Source organism: Acomys russatus, chromosome 26 (assembly GCF_903995435.1).
Source record: "Acomys russatus chromosome 26, mAcoRus1.1, whole genome shotgun sequence".
Taxonomy (NCBI): domain Eukaryota; kingdom Metazoa; phylum Chordata; class Mammalia; order Rodentia; family Muridae; genus Acomys; species Acomys russatus.
Genome location: NC_067162.1, coordinates 34,664,335 through 34,681,915, shown reverse-complemented (window position 1 = coordinate 34,681,915; position 17,581 = coordinate 34,664,335).

Here is a 17,581-nt window from a genome sequence, read left to right as displayed (position 1 = left end):
GAAGCAGAATTGCTAGGTTGATTTTATAGCTTGCTCAGCTTTATTTCTTATACAGGCCAGCACCACCTGTCCAGGGGTGGCACCACCCATAGTGGCCTGGGCATCCCACATCAATTTTTTGTTTCCGAGATAGGGTTTCCCTGTGTAGCCCTGGCTGTCCCAGAACTCTCTCTGTAGATCAGGCTGGCCTCCAACAACTCACATAGCTCTGCCTGCCTCTGCTTCCCAAGTGCTGGGACTAAAGGTGTGTGTCACTATCCCTGGCCCCACATCAATCATCAACCAAGGAAATGCCAGAGGATTGCCTACAGGCCAATCTGATGGAAGGCGTTCATCAACCGAGAGTCTCCCCAGGTGACTGACTCTAGCTTGTGCCAAGGTGACAGACATCAGACAGCACATTTGTCATCACTCGCTTGGTCCCTACACCAAACCAAGTCATTATTTGCTTAGTTCCATGTTAGTGTTGTTTCTGTATCTCAGATTATGTCGTTATGGCAGTTTCTAGTCCATTTGCGGCTTTCTGAACTATAAGTAATTACACCGAATGGCTTACTTGAACATCCCCCTTCATCCTTTAAGAGAGATGCTATGATTCTAGTCTGCGGGTGGGGCAGCTGCAGATAAACACTGAGAACCAAGCATTACATCCATGACCAATTGGGAACTGAGCCAGGGTGCACCCAGGAACTCCCTGGATGTGCATTCCAAAGCACCACCTTCCAGAGATACCCAAAGTATGTGGCAAAGTGTCTACTTTTCATCTCAAACTGACCAGAAACAGCTGAGCAAGTGCCCGTACTGTAACGCCAGCTTGGCCTTTGGGTCCACAGAGCTATCTGAGATCCTAGAATAGAGAGAGAACTGGTTTTTTAAAACTCCTCTTGCTTTTTTAAAAGATTCGCTGTAATAGCGCTTCTTTATTTAATCTCCAATGAGTCTATGAAATAGACACTATACAGATGGACAAATTAAGCCTTAAAGACATTGAGTGTCTTGTCAAGGGAGTTGTAGCTCCTGAACGGCAGTGAGAGCTTACACTTGACTGGTCACCTGTGGAAATGTCCTTCTGTTTAATATCCAGGAGCCCATCTGGAGTATGAGAGAAAAGATCCAGCCACAGGAATCAGATGTAACACTCATTCTTTCTCAACCATACCCATTTCTGAGAGAACCCAACCCTGCTCACAGACTGGATGGCCCAACCCCAGAGAGCCACTTGACTTCCGTTCCCTCCCCTGTACCTGACTGGGCATAATGTGGACGTTGATCCTAGCTTCTGGAATTTGAAGTTGAGGCCCATGCTGCTAGGCAGGAGGTGTCATCGTGAGTTGGGTAGATGTCCCCTTGGAATAGGGGGACAGTGAAGAAAATAGTCAATGGAAAACAAAGGCCAAAGAATGATGAAAGGGAGGGAAAAAAACTGGAGGAAGGAGGGGAAAGAAGATGGAATGGAAAGAGAAAGGGAGGCAAGAAGGGAAGAGAGAAAGGGGGAGAGAAGAGATGGGGGGAGGGATGGAGGGAAGAAGGGAGGGAGAGAGGCAGGCAGGCAAAAATGCGGCATGAGGCAAACTACCTACCAGTATCTGTGCTCCTCTGGTTTTTGGCTACTGTCTCCACAGATGAGGAGCTACTATCCACACTCTGTGACCTTGACCACTCCTCGCTCTGCACTTCAGACCAAAGCCCCACCCTGGGCAAGAGGAGTGGAGCAGATGCCATAGTTTAGGATCTGTAGGGCATAGAGCTGGGTCCTGTCTACTTGGCTGGAGCTCTGCACCTGGTTCCTGAAGCCCTATCTCTGGGCCATGCATTCACCCCTGTCAGAAGGGAAAGCTATGCTCTCTTGATGCTGTGGTCTTTCTAAAATGGACCCTGTTGGTTAACCCTGAGCAGAAGTGTGTAGGCTCAATTTTCTTAGCAAATATATTTTATTACAAACTTATTAACCGAGAGTACTTCACTTATAACCTGACTAACCTAAACAATTAAAGATTAAAGAATACAATAACAAAACCGTAAGGATATCAGTTCCGAGAAACAATTCTCCTGGCATAATCAGCAGGATTTCTTCTGCTGGAACCTGGAGTAACCAGAACCTGGAGCCTCAGCTGGAGTCTGGAGCAGTTCTCTCTAGGAGGGTCTTGAAGTGGAGCGATGAACAGCCAAAACTATCCCAAGTCTCCAAAGGCCCCACCTCTTGCTTTATGGCTCACATTTATGCCTCCTCTCAGCATTTGTTCAAGGATGTTTTTCATCTGCTTAATAACCAATCTCCCCCACATGGTAGTTCGACTTCTAAGGGGATAAACATCACCTGCTCTCTCGAAAGTCTTTTTCTAATCCCCCACTTGTGATCTAAACAAAAAATATGTTTATCTCTCCTTCAGAAGTATCTGTGTATCAGGACAAAAAGGAACAAGCAATCCCACAGGCACCTGGTGCCATTTGTAGCGGTCTTCAGCCTCGTCTATGCTGAAGAGACCACATCAAATGGACAGGGGCTGGGATGGCATCTGATTCATTTGGACCACTTCTCTCCTTTTGCGACTGCCTGTCAAAGATGCTTTGGGAACAGGGAGCAGGTTTACCCTCCTTTAAACTCCTTAACAGCCCTGGGGAAGGAAACCCTAGCTAAGACCCTCCCCCCCCCCACCGTGTCCTGGGAAGGCAAGAATGCCGCATCCCTGCTCTAGAAGAGAAGCTTCAAACTCCATACAGAAGATCGACAGTAAAGCAGCCACATTCAGACTCAACCTCAAAGAAATATTTCTCCCACAACTCCCCCTCCCCCCTTTTTTTACAACTCCCCTTTTGAGAGCCTATCGAAAGCCAGGCACTGATCCACATGACCTTACTATAGAGGGGAGCCCTAGGAATCAGGGCTAACCCTGGGAATCTCCCAGCCCCTATGGCACCAAGGTTCTCTGAAGCTGAGGGCATAGCTCAGCAGAACAGTTACCTGGCATGCATAATGAGACCTTAGATCAGCAGCAATGAGGGAGGGATGGAAGAGGGGAAGGATAGAGGGAAGGAGGGAGGGAGGGAGGGAAGGGGAGGGGGGACAGAGAGGGAGGGAGAGAGAACTCAGTTTTCCTGAGTTGGGGGTGGTTGTCTCCTAGAACAGGTAATGCATTTGCATGTTAATGGTGTTTTGAGGGAGAGCCTTTAGAGGTAACTAGGATCGGATAAAGCCGTGAAGATGGAGCTCTGTGGTCCAAGAGGAGGACCAGAGGGCTTAGGGAGATGGCTCAGTCGGTAAAGCGTGAGGGCCTGAGTTTGGATCCCCAGCACCCATGTCAAAAGCCAACACAAGTCTATAGTCACAGTGCTGGGGAGATGGAGCCAAGGCAGCCCCTGGACGCCTGCTGACCAGCCAGTCTAACTGAACCAGCAAGTTCCCAGTTCAGTGAGAGACTCCAGTGCTAGGGCCCAGAAGGAGCTGCACACACCACTCAGACACCAGTCTCAACATGCCCCCACATCTTTATGTACCGGGATCAAATCTTTGATGACATGGGTTTTTGTTCATTATATCAGAGATTATAGTATGTTTAGTTTATCATGCAGGAGGAACATGACTGAGGACCCATTTTTAGTATGTCAACTGGCATTATAGGAACCCATCTGTCCCTTATGCCAGGAACCCTTTTGAGGTAGCATTTCGGCCTGGTAGGTGGGACGATAGATGATGTATTTGTACTCTCTTCTGTAACTACCTTCCAGCTGACATTAGGACGTTGTTATTGGGGCGCCAGGAAGGCAGAGACGCTAGTCAAAGCCTGGGCAGTGGGGCAGTTGTCAGAAGCATCTGAATAGTTAATCCTGCTGAACGAGAGGGAGCAATCACATCAGCTGGGCTGCTTTACATCAGATTTCAGGAAGTCCAGAGCTCAGCAGTTTGCCATCCATAGGTGATCTTTGAATGGATTCTGCCAGTCCAGGGAAAATCTTCTGAGACAAATGCAGAGTAAGGACAGAATTAAAATGTCCTAGTAATTGGGGAAGGTGAAAAATCCCAAGACCAGGGGGAAATTCCCATTTTTAGGCGTAGGTAGGTGTACTTATCTGGAGCCCATTTGACCTGCAACAGGTGGATCCAAGTCATTCTAAGAAGCTTATAAGAATCTTTTTTTTTTTAAGTTTATAAAAGGAGACAAATTAGCTTGAAATAATTTAAAACCTGATTAATGTTAAAATACTAAACAGTCTTATTATTATACTCCCTTAAATCATTTATCATTTTTGAAGTTTTTATCCTTTAACCTTCATAATTTGTACTTACTAATACTAAACATCTCTCAGAGCCTCAAACAATTTTAGAAGCTTTTTAAAAAAATTATCAACTTTTAAAACATTGTTTTAGTTACTAACCTTAAAATGTCTCCTTAGTTACCAACCTTAAAATGTCTTTTTAGACCTTCAAACATTTTTTTTCTCTGACCTTCATAGCTTGCATTTTAAAGCACCTTCTCAAACTCTCAATATTTTTTATTCTTCATAATTCCTCTAACCTTCATAACTTGTACTTAGCAACCTTAAAAGACCTTCCTCTGTCCTTTATATCTTGCATTTACTAATTTTAAAATACCTTTCCTCTAACCTTCATAACTTGTATTTTCTGAGAAGGCAGTTGAAGTGTGGTTTCTGCTGTTAAACTGATCCTCAAACCCATCAGAGACCTGAGAAAGATAAATTATAATCTAATGGCCTATATATTAGTTAAAACAACAGAGGCTCACCCAGTACCTAGACAGCCATTCCATTAGGCTCTAGTCATTTTGATGGCTCCACTGGAGCTACAGGCCCCAGGCAGCATCTGGCTGCCAGGGCCAGAAAATCTGAGAGGCCTTCTCGTGGAGGAGGAACTTATGGTGGACCGACCTTACCTTGTCTTAGGCAATATGGGACAGTGAACTCTCCAGGTGTTCTGTGCGTCCACAGTTCATGCTGGGCCCTGGCAGCAAGGGAGGCATTGGGGCACTCTCTCCCAGTGGCTAGCATACCATAGTCCAGGTGGAGTGGTCAGTGCCTCATCTATCTTCTTTGGAGACCTTGGGGTCATTGCTAAGAGTTGGGGCTCTCTTTTATAGTAAGCTTTTAAAAAAAAGCATTTAAATGACATATTCAGAAGATCTCTGAAGTGCCTGAGGACCATCATCTATTAAGTACAGCTGAACTAAACAAACTTTGTATTTAGTTATCCATCCTAGGTTTAACCATGAAAACATAAAACAGGAGACTAGGTAAAGCTTAATCCTGTAATTAACTGCATCAATTCTTAACATGACTTGAAAAATATTTTTGAATGTATTAAAGGGCCTGATCATACATAGTAGCTGACCATTAGTTTGCATTTCTTAGTTATCCTCAACACTCTGTAATAATGTAGTTACTTGTTTTTGTTTAACTTTGAAAACATACATAGGTCAAATAAAGCCCATCCCAGCAATCAGTCATGACCATAAGCACAGACAGGAATAGTCCAAAGAATGCAAGCCGTTACGAGGCAACCAACAATCAACCTGCATGATGCAGCCATCTTTAACAGTCTATAATAAAATGGCAACCACTGAACTAAAGATCCTTCAGCATCAAGATCCCTAAATACAGAGACCGGGAACTTCCCTGACCCCCACATAGCACTGATCACCATACAGCAAAACAGTTCACTGCCTGACCCAGTTTACAAAAAAACAGTTATGTCTTAATATTACTAGTACTGGTTTTCTGGGACAGGGTTTCTCTGTGTAGACTTGGCTGTCCTGGACTCACTTTGTAGACCAGGCTGGCCTTGAACTCACAGAGATCCGTCTGCCTCACCACGCCTGGCTGAGGTTAAATATCTTTAAATCTGTCTCTGTTAGCCTGAATAACCGTTATGAACCAGTGACTCATTTCTTTTTGTAACCTTTTAATATCCACAGCTATGTTGTTGTGGTGGTAACATTAATCAAAAAAATAAAATCTGAATTGTAGGCAATTCTAGGATATTCCTGTTTAAAAAAAAAAAAAAAAAAGTCTTGACCTCTCTCAAGGGCTAAGAAACTGTTTCAGGTTCTTTTTGTTAGACTGCCCAAGGTCATTGTTTTATTACATCATAAGACAGGAATTCTCAGGCACTCAGAGACTTTAGCTTTTTTAATCCATCAATTCATCACGATTATATATCAATAAAGACATTACAGCAAAATATTTGATGAACTTTGAAATTTCCATAGCCTTATATATTTAAATATTTAAAGCTGTTTTTGCAATATTAAAGTACTCTTTAAAAGAATAAAGTCACAGATCATAATCATTATTTAAATATTTTAAAGCTGTTTTTGCAATGTTAAATTACAGTACTTTTTAAAAGAGTGAAGTCACAGAGCATAATCATAATTTTTTAGAAGTCAAAACCTAATTTCAACAGTGCAAACAATTCAATGTCCTTAATACCAAGTGCATTATTTTAATGTTGTATAGTTTGCTGCTAACAAGAAAAGTTCCTGTATATGAGCGCATAAAGGTGCAGTTTTAATACCTCATTAATCAAGCACAGCTTGAAATCTTATTTTTATAAACCTGGTTTTTAAGAAGTGTACAGGAATTAGTTTAAAACCAAGAAACACAGAACATAGGAAACTCATATGGTTAAGACCAGTCAGAAACAAACACACGGTGGCCATATATATATTTATATACTTAAAACAGACAAAATTCTCCTTTTGTTCTCCAGCTGTAATTTCAAGGGAGGAGCATCTTGCTACCTGCTGAGTCTAATTTTCATGGCCGCAGAGGTTTTGTAGCAGGACTGGATGTCTGTTTCCTTACTGGAGCAGCTGAGAGGCTGCTGGTGCCTCTTTAAGAACAGCTTGTACAGATCAGGCAGCCCCAGGCTGGAAAAGGCAGCACCTTTCTAGTAGCACCAGTCTGTCAGTTGTTGTTGTTGACCCAACTGAGCTGTTTTTCCATTCAGGAAGTAAGGAGGAGGAGGAGGAGGAGGGCACTCAGAACCTTCCACAGTAAGCTGGAGTCAGTTGTCTCCTATGGCACTCAAGGCCAAGGTGGGAATGGGGCTAGAGGAGGCCAGTCCGTCCATTCTCCGTGTGCCACGCCACCAAGGAAAACTCTGTAATGTGAAGACCGTTGTGGTTGCTTGAAGACAATGCTGACACGTGGGGAGAGAGTGAGAAGACAAAGAGGACAGGCCTGGTGGCCGGGGAACCATGGCTCTGACCACTCAGATGGCCCCATGATAGGATGTCCTTTGGTGTGCCTCAGCATCCTTGTATGTGTGGCCCACTGGCATTGACATCACCACTTCCTCTGGGAACCCCTGGCTGGCATCCCGCTGTCTGAGCTGGGGGAGACATCTTGTATTTGCTCCGTTGTCTTCATTTGCTCCATGTCTTTACTTAGCCTTTTCATGATGGCCCTATTCAGATAGAATGGATGACAGTAATATAGTAACGCATAGGAGCCATAAGGGTTTTAAAGAAAAGGTAAACACGGAAAAGAAGGGGTGTGGTATATGAGATTCTCTGTAAGGAGGAATATTAAAGATTCAAGCAGACACCCAAACAACATGAGAGTGAACCTTGCTGCCTCGTGAAAGCAAGGAAGCAGCAGGTTCAAAGGCACTGAAGTGGAGGGGTTTCTTTGACACGTGTAAGAAGGTTTGTTGCTAGGTTGGTGAAAGGAAGAGGAGGAGCTGGAGGGGAAGGAAAAAGTATGGACGGTAGATCACACTGTGGAAAACAGGAAGGGCCAAGTCGTGTGGTATCCTGGAGGCCAAGAAGACATGGGACTTTGAATCACTGGAAATGTCAAGGGAAGACTGCAAATAGGTAATGTCAGAGAGGTGGCAATTTATTTTGAGGGATGCTCCAGCTTCAGTGTGGATTGTAGCAATAGGAGGCCAGAGTGAAAACAGAGAGACCAGGCAGAAAGATGAGGCTCTGACACAGACGGGAAAGGCTGGTGTCTTGGACCAACACAATGACAGAAGTCATATTAAATACCAGCTTCCTGGGACCAGAAAGATGACTCGGTGGTCAAGAGCCTGCACTGCTCTTGCTGGGGACCCAAGGTCAGTCCCAGCATCCACATCCAGAGGCCACAGCCACTTGTGACTCTAGCGTCAGGGATTTAATGATGTCTTCCGGCCTTCACTAGCACCTGCGTTCACTCATGCGCACACACGCATACACGAGCACATACAAATACACATGATTTGAAACAAATCTTTGAATTATCAGCTACCATCTCTCCATAAGGTTACATCAAAAGTGCTTGCTAGGTAGGGGCTGGAAGACAGACACAAATTTAGGCTGGGTATAAGGCTGTTGGCTTGCGTAACTGCAAGCCTTTCAGACTTGAGCTTGGAAGGAGAACTGGCTTGATGCCACAAAGAGGGGCAGGGAATTCAGACCTAGGACATGCTGCCTAGCCTCCTGTGACTCCATGAGGATGCCACCAGAAACCAGGTGGCACATTTGCATTAGGCTGACTTGGGGAGAACTCGTGGTCCACACGGGAACTATTTACCAAGCGTAGGGACAGGGCATAGAGGAGCCATGGGTGTGTGTGTGCAGTAACTGTGAGTAATGTCGAGGAGGGCCGGTTCCCACACGTGGGGTGGGGGAGGGGGAAAGAGATGAGGACTGACCACCTCTGGGATTCAAGAGAAATCAGTTCAAATGTCTCTGCCTTCTCTGCCCATACATTCCTGCCCAGTATGTCAAGGGGGACCTCTTTCTCCTCACGGTGTAGATTTTGCCTCTGCAAATGTGCTTTTTATTTTTATTTTTATTTATTTATTTATTTTTTTTTTTTGGTGTTATTTCATTTGGGCTTTGAAGAAAGGATAAATAAACTGGGTGGTGGTGGTGCATGCCTTTAATCCTAGCACACAGGTGGCAGAGGCAGGCAGCTTCTCTGAGCTCAAGGCCACCGTGGTCTACAAAGTGAGTTTCAGGATGGCCAGGGCTATAGAGAGAAAACCCTGTCCTGAAAATAAAACAAACAACACCTCCCTCCAAAAAGGAAGGGTAAATAGGGACGTTCCACCTCAGCCAACTCTGTCCTTTGCACCCAGGGAGATGAGGCCCTCCAATGCCACCCTCGATGCCACCCTCGATGCCTTCTTATTCTCCCTGTGCTCTAAAATGTTTACACTTTGAACGTTCTCCTTTTGCCTCTGTGTGCTCTCTGAAGAATCCAGGCAACTCCAAAATCTTTACATCCCTTCTGTTGCCATAGAAACCATGTGCCGCAGCCATTGGAAATCTGTTGTATTTTCGACCTGCCCATCATCACTGTCACTACCACTAACAATTTTCTCAGGGATTGTGATTGTCCCTACCTGCAGTGGAGAATCCCTGTCCCATTTCCCTCTGCCCTTCTTGAATAATGGATCGACCCAATCCCAGAATATTCAGGTTGTTTCCCAGGGCCGTCTCCAGTGACAATTATTAATTCAGTCAGCTCCCGAGAGACAGCAGGCAGTGCCTTCCAATTGCATCATTCAAGGGGGATTTGTTACAAAGGTCTTTTACTGGATGGAATACAAGGGACCTGTGAGTACTGTGAAGAGCTAGGGACTGTAACAATGGATTTGGCTGCTAACACATTCAGGCCACAAGAAGCAAGAATAAGAAGCAACCAGGAACTGGAAGGAATAATGCTATAGAACAGGTTGCATATTTGGTTTAAGAGCACAGACAGGCTAAACTCTATCTGGGGTGGGGTGGGGTCAAATCCTGGATCTCTTCTGGGTTAGCAAGCATCCTACCACTATGCTACACTCCAAGTTAACTGTTAGGGTAAATATTATATTCCCAGCCCACTGGCTGCTTTCCTTCCATCTCCTTTTAGGGTCCACTTTTAGGGTTCCACATTGCCTGAAGCCAGGGGCCTAAGGTGGAGTCCATACCCACCAGCCTCAAGGACAAGAGACAAGGCTGGGAAGAGTGGAGACCAAGAAAGAGGGGACTTGAAAGAGCACATTCAAAGAAAAGTGTCTGTGGGCACTTGAATGTATGGATTCAGGGTTCTAGAAGGAGTTGAGATGGAGGTAAAAATCTGTGAAACATCTATGGAAAGATGGGGCCAGGGAGATAAGAACACCCAGGAAAGCCACAGGGGGGAAGTCGGAGACAGTGTCACTTGGCCTCCCGTGCCCAGTGTTGGAAAAGAACAGGGTGAGTGGCGAGAAACCAAGAAAGGTGGCTCCCTGAGATGCAAGCAAAAGTGTCCCCGATGAAAGGCATGATGCAAGATCTCAGATCCTGCAGAGATGCAAGGGTTGGCATTATAAGCAGCTCTTGTTTCCTTGTCTGCATCCTCCAAAAAGTAATGGGAGCAACTTGAGTGGCGGGGGGGGGGGGGGGGGGGTAGTGGCGGGAGGCAGCTGGAATGTGATGTGTCCTTAAGGCAGAAAATGGTGGGAGCAAGAGTCAGTGAGTGCATGAGTAAGGTCACCATCAAACAGAAAAGATGGGTGCTAGCCTGCGCTTTACTTGGAAGAGCTTGTAGGAAATACTATGACAGGGGCTCCGGAAACCCTGAGGCATCTGCCTCTCGGGATCTTTGGGCCACGTCTTTGAGTAGAGCATAGTCATTCATATCTCCAACCAACTTAGGCCAAAAAGGGGACTGCTGGCCACCTCATCTCTCTGGGAGCTCTCCCAGGGCAACCTGAACTGGCGATTGAAATGCTGCCTGCACTCTTTCTTCCTGTCTCTTGTTTCTACTCTGATCTGACAGCTTGATTTTCCTCAGACTAATATCCTCCATACAGCCGGAAACATGTCCACTACTGGCTACATCCCCAGTGTCCAGACTATGCCAACACATAGCAGATACCTAGTAAACATGTTGAGTGAGCCAATTGGCTCCAAGTGGAAAGAGGCGCCAGGCTTACCTTAGCTACAGCGTAAAATGTCAAAGCTTTGACTCTTCTTAGATGTAATCTCTGGCAGGTCAGCTATGGCCAGCAGGTTGCAATCCTCATTAAACCTGAATAGGTGCGTTGAGAAAGGAAATTCCAAAGGCAGAATGGAAGATTCCATTGCCAGAGAAGGGCAGCACAGTGGTCACCCAGAAAATCCCCGTATTGTAAAATATAGTTTATGATTGTGTTGGTTTAAAACTGCATTATTATTATTATTATATACTTGTTAGGGTTTATCTAAGAAGTTTCCTTTGAGTTCAGTATATAGAAGCATGCTTTGGGGGAGTAATGGCAACATGAGGGGTACTAACTCCATCAATAGATTGATCCACTGATAGTCGCAGTTGGTCAATTGCAAAGTGGTGGAAACTGGGCCAGGCGGAGCCTGAGTGGAAGACGTAGGTTTCTGTTTCTGGATGTATAATTTGTCTCTGGCCCTTTCCACTCTCCGCTTCTTGGCCATCTGTGAGGTAAGCAGCTTTGTTCCACCACTCCTGACTCTGCCATGGTCAGCTACAACACAAGCCCATAGCAATGGGGCCAACCGCACAGTCTAAAAAGTCTCTGAGATTGTGATGCAAAATAAGTCTTTCCTTCTGATTCTCCCAGGTACTTTGCCACAGCCACGGCACACTGACAGGACACACACACACACACACACACACACACACACACACACACACATTTTCTTCAGCCTAAAAGGTCAGTTTTGTTCTTCAGATTAAAAAACAAACAAACAAACAAAAACAAAAAAAACAAAAAAACAAAACACCAAACACCAGGCCTGTGCTGGTTTGTTTTCTGTTGCTGTGAGAGAACATTGACCAAAAGCAACTTAGGGAGGCGAGGGATTTCATCTTACAGTTCCGGGTGACAGGTCATCACTGAGGGGAGGTGGGGCAGGAACTCAAGGCAGGTCCACGGAGGCTGGACCTGAAGCAGTGGCCGTGGAGGAGTGCCGCTAAAGGCCTGCTCAGTCTGTTCTCTTATAGAACCCAGGACTAGGCCCTGCCCAGAGATGGCACTGCCCACAGTGGGCTGGGCCTACCCACACTGTTAATCAATCAAATGCCCCACAGACATGTCCACAGGCCAACCTGATATAGGTAATTCCTCCACTGAACTCTTTCTTCCCAGATGATTCTGGTTTATGTTGAATTGACCACCGCTAACCAGCACGTAACCATTTAAGGGCCTTAAAGTAGCCTGAGTCCTGGGCCCAGCGATAACCAGGCTACTTGGAGAGGGCAACCTGAGAGCAAGTGGCCGCCACTGTCATTATAGGATCTAACTTGGAGCTGCGCATGTGGGTAGGGCCTCTTGACATGTTGAGGTTATATATTTAGCAATGCTTTTTAGCTGAACATAAGGGAGAGTGCAGGAAAGGAGTGTCCCAGCGGCCAGTCAGGAAAACTACACAGAGAATGGAACACGGCAGCACGGAGAACCATGAAGAAGCTAGTACCTTCTAGAAAAAAAGCCTTTTCAACCTGCTCTACTCAAAGCCCCTTCACAACCAAAACCTTTGTACACAACCTCCAATATACAAAATAAATACACACAAAGCAACCATTTACTAATAATGTAAGGTTTATTTTTAAACAGATCTTTGATATACATATAATTTTGCCATTTATTGAAAGTGAAAAAAAAGAAAGTGAAAGAAAATTTGCATACTAATAAGATGGGTGTGTTTGCCTAACAACATACAATCAAAGTCATACTAATTAGACACATACCAAGAAATGATGGTAGGAAAATATTAAACATTTTTGTTTTCCATAACTAAACTATTGTGTTCCTATTAGAGCAAATATCTTTGTTTATGTAATAAAAACAGTACAGTCCACACCTTGCAATAATCTCAAGTCTCAGCTGAGAGGGTTCTCGGGTGGGTTGGTTGGTGTATCATGCCGTGGCCGTATACACACTACACAACAAAGCGTGCTGGGCTGATTTTGTTTGGTTTTGATCTTTGGAAACAGGGTCTCACTGGTCGCCCTGGCTGGCCTAGGACTCACTATGTAGTTTAGAACAAGCCTCAGACTCGGAAAGCTCTTCTGGCCTCTGCCTCCTGGGTGCTTCCATGAAAGGCCTGCGGCCACCAAGTCCAGCCCACGCTACAGCTGATAGCCTATGTTGCAGTGGAGGCAGACGCTGTCACAGGTGAGTACCGACAAAAACACCTGGGCTCACGTGTCTGATCCAGAATTGTGGGCCACCGACTATTCAGAAGCTTTTTTTTTTTTAAAATCATGGCCAAGCATTTTAACTCTACCTCCCACTCCCGGTCCTGCCACCTCGTGTGAGGTCGTGTCCCGCGGTTAAGAAACTTTGCTCTCGCCGGGTGTGGTGGCGCACACCTTTAATCCCAGCACTTGGGAGGCAGAGGCAGGAGGATCACTGTGAGTTCGAGGCCAGCCTGGTCTACAAAGCGAGTCCAGGACAGCTAACGCTACACAGAGAAACCCTGACTCGAAAAATTTAAAAAAAATAAAATAAATAAACAAAAGAAAAGAAAGAAACTTTGCTCTCATCTTCTGAAGATCCTTCTCTTGAGCACTGATTGCGTGCCCCGTTTGGTTTCAGAACCAAGAGCGAAAAGCACACGTTGGGAAGCTGCCTGGGTTTCAGCCAGTGCGTTTGAGAGCTTAAGAGAACAACGCAAGGAGCTACTATCATAAAAGGATCCGGATGCACGTGCCCCGCGTCACGGGATGGCGCCGACCAGGAGTCGTGGAGAAGATATTCCTGAAAGTGTGGGCTACCTTTCTAATCAGGTCTGATTCAAACCTATGCACCAGCTCCACCAGCAGCAGGCCTACTGTATACGCGCTGTAGTTCTCTCCTAGGGCCAGTTAGAGGACTGGCTACCTTCATCCTCACACCAGCTTTATGGAAGAGTATAACAATTGGTCACTTTTCGATGCAGGGCGGCACAGAAGAGCAAAGTAATTCACCTAAAGAAGCAATGCGGTGGTCAAGTCAGGATCCAAGCGGGCTTGCCTTAGCCCACCGCGCGCATGTTCACAATGACTAGACTCAACACGTTTGATGAGGTAGACCCCCCATGTGAGATGCTGGGAACACAGAAGTAGAGGTGACCACCTGCCCAGCTGCTGGGAACGTAAAAGACTGTGGCAAGGAAAGCAGCGTCTTGGGACGGTGTGGTGATAGTGGTGGGTCCAAGAAAAGCACGGAAAGAGCTCCTGGCTGACGCAATGGAGCAGCTGAGGTCAGCAAGAAGTGTAAGATTTGGCTATGGGGGAGGGGCAGGGCGGGGGGAGGGTGAGAGAATAAGAGAACCACCAAAAATATTAACATCCGCGGTGGCCCCGGGTCAGAGGTAGCCTCGCTTCTCCCAGGAGCTCCAAGTTACTCAGTTACAGATGTTCAGAACCAGAAACAAGAGCCTCAGCTCAAGGAACGGAGGGAATTATCTGACTGGGAGAGCCCTGCAGGCCTGCTGGCTGGCTGGGGACGTCCTTACCCACTTGTCCTAGATGGCAGCACTTCCCTCAAAATGCTTCTAACGTCTTGGTGAGGCCCACTCTGGTCAGCTACCCTCTTCACTCCACAGCTGCTACCGCTGCCGCCACCCCTCGGACTACGATACTTCGATACTACCTTTTGGTGCTCCCAGCTAGGACACAAATGCTTCCGGGCTACCCACTCACCTCCTATACCTAGGGGCACCTCTTCCATCCAGGGCTCCACCCTCACCTACTGCCCTTCTCTTCTGTAGAGCAATCACGTCTCCAGGGCTAGGCAAGCTGTGTAAAGGTCAGGATAAGGCCACACTCAAATCCACCTATGTGCTGATAACTGAATGTGAAAAATACCGTTACTCTTGTAGCCAGGGAGACTTAGGCTTGGGGAGGGGGGCGGTGTCAGAGGGTTAGGGGTGGGATCAGAGACAATGATCAGATTTCAGGGTCACATGGATTCCTCTTATGACCACACAGAGCACATGCGTAGGGAAGGAGACTCTAAATCTGTGGTCATGACATAGTGAAAGGGGACACTAGAACCAGAATAGACTGGGGTGAGGAAGACCACCCTAGTCACTGCTGGCTTTGAAAACTGAAGGAGCAGCAACTAGAATATGGAAAACAAGAAACACAGGGGCTCTCGTTCCCCCAGAACCTTAGGAGGAAGGGGACCTGTTGGTGCCTTGTCTCAACCCAGTGAGACCTGTTTGCAGATGCCTGCCCTCCCATCTTGTCCATCAGTGTGCCCTGCAGCGGCCCAGGACTCATGGGGACCCAGCTGGTTTCAAGTCCAGGAGCTGAACTCTGCTGACCCTCAGACAAAGTGCCACACAAGGTGCCTCTTCCTGTGCGTCCATTTTCTATCACTTTAACAAAATACCCAAAACTGAGTGTGTACATTGCAGAGAGAGTCTAGTGGCTGGAGGTGTCCAAAACGTGGTGCCAAGGCTGGGAGAGATGGCTCAGTGGTTAACAGTACTTAGTGCTCTTAGAGAAGACCTGGGGTTGGTTCCCAGCACCCACACAACAGCTCACAACCACACATAACCCCAATTCCAGGGGATCTGAACCCTTGTGCTGGCTTCCATGATAATCAGGCATGCATTTAGTGCATATATATATATGTATATATATATATATACACACAAAACACCCACACATAAAAATAAATTTTAAAAATTTAGATATATGGGGCTGGAGAGATGGCTCAGCGGTTAAGAGCTCTGACTGCTCTTCCAGAGGTCATGAGTTCAATTCCCAGCAACCACATGGTGGCTCACAACCATCTATGATGTGATCTGATACCTTCTTCTGGCCTGCAGGTGTACATGCAGGCACTGCATTGTTTACATAATAATAAATAAGTCTTTAAAAATAAATTAATCTTTTAAAATATATATATATATATATATATATATATATATTTTTTTTTTTTTTTTTTTTTTTTTTTTTAAAGCAGCCTGGTACCAAAGTCTTGGTGACAACTTCTTGGCTGTGACATGACATGGTAGAGAAAGGAGAGAGGAAACGGCAATGGCAGCACATAGGAGTCAACCACAGAGGGTGTGGGTAGTGTGGGTAGGGATGCTCACTTTATAATAGCATGGAAACAAAAATGAACTCACTCCAAAAGACCGACACTAAGCCATTCAGTAGGCGGTGGGCCATGACCTATTTACCTCATGCTAGCAGGCCACAGCTCTCAAAGGCTCCAGCAGCACACTGGGGAGCAGCCTCCCTATATGAGCCAAACCATAGCCCCACGGGTCCACTGGGGCCTGGCACGCCCCAAAAGCGCACTTGTATCTTTCAGGGTAGTGGATCTAAACTGCACACACCCATCCCGAGGCAAGAGCAGGAGAGCTGCTGAAGAAATCCATGATCCATGGCCCAGGCGGTGCCCCAAGGCCTGTCTTGGTGTGCCAAATCCACCCTCACATCCACGCTTTGTTTCCATTCTAAGACCACCATCCTCTGGGCAGACTTTCTTTTCTGGACCCTCAAGTTCCTATGCCCACACAAGACCCTTCAAAATAGCATTCACTGACTAGTGTGTGGGAGTGAGTGACTGGCAATGAACGATGATTGACACCACTGGACACTGGGGAAAAGCAAAACGAAAACGACAGTCAGGCAGCACACCCATGCACACCCGTGGAAAACAATGACCACTCTCAAATGTTTTATTTCAGTTTACAAAAGCAGAATCTAAATAAATTAAATAATTGTTGGGGTTTACAGAGGACCGAATTGGCAGGGGTGGGGGTGGGGCTTCCCTTAGGTAGCCTAGAAATAGAGCATTAGCAATAGTTTAAATAAATAAGAGATCACACTGAGATTCTCCTGTTACTTCATACGGTCCTATGCAATTACGTCTCATCCCTCCCTCTGTGTAGAGGACCCTGTCTGCCCACAGCAAGCCACGTGCTTCTGGATCAGGAAAGGTTGTAGAACACCAACTTGATATAGGAGGCTGTCTCTGGTGGTCTGAGGGACTTCGCATAGTCATTCACTGGGAGGCTGTACGTCTTTTCTCTTAAGAGACACAAGCTACAGTGCAGGGAGACCTGCAGGCAGAGACCTCCCGGCTGCGGCAACATTCTTACCATAACCAACCCTATCGGCAAGGGAGAGAACCCTGACTCAGCGCAGGCGACTTCTCAGCAAGCATACAAGATCTAAACACCATTTTGTCTGTACAGGTGGAACTTGAGGAATCCTGGGCATCTCTTTGAATGTGACAACTCTTCTTGTACAGCTCTCACAGCAATAGAACAAACTCTCTGCCTCTCCAAGGCCCGCCCCTTCCTGGGGAAAGCTCCAAGACTGCTGTAGGTGCAAAAGATGCTCCCTAGCCTCGGGAGGCAAGAGCTGACGTGATGTTACAGCCAACGAAGGGCGGGGGGTGGGGGTGGGGGGAACAGGTGCTAATACATGGTCAGGGTGCAGGGAAGCAAACCGTGGTTACCCGTGGATGACATTCAAAAGCCAACAGAGCCAGGAGTGTCGAAGACGTGTGTCCGCATACAAACTCACGCAGCAAACATTCACACCAACATGTGTCACGGTCTCAAAGTGGAAGCAATTTAAAGAGCCACCTACCGATGAGAGAAACGAAACACTAAGCACATTAGGATAGTGGGGTGCCATT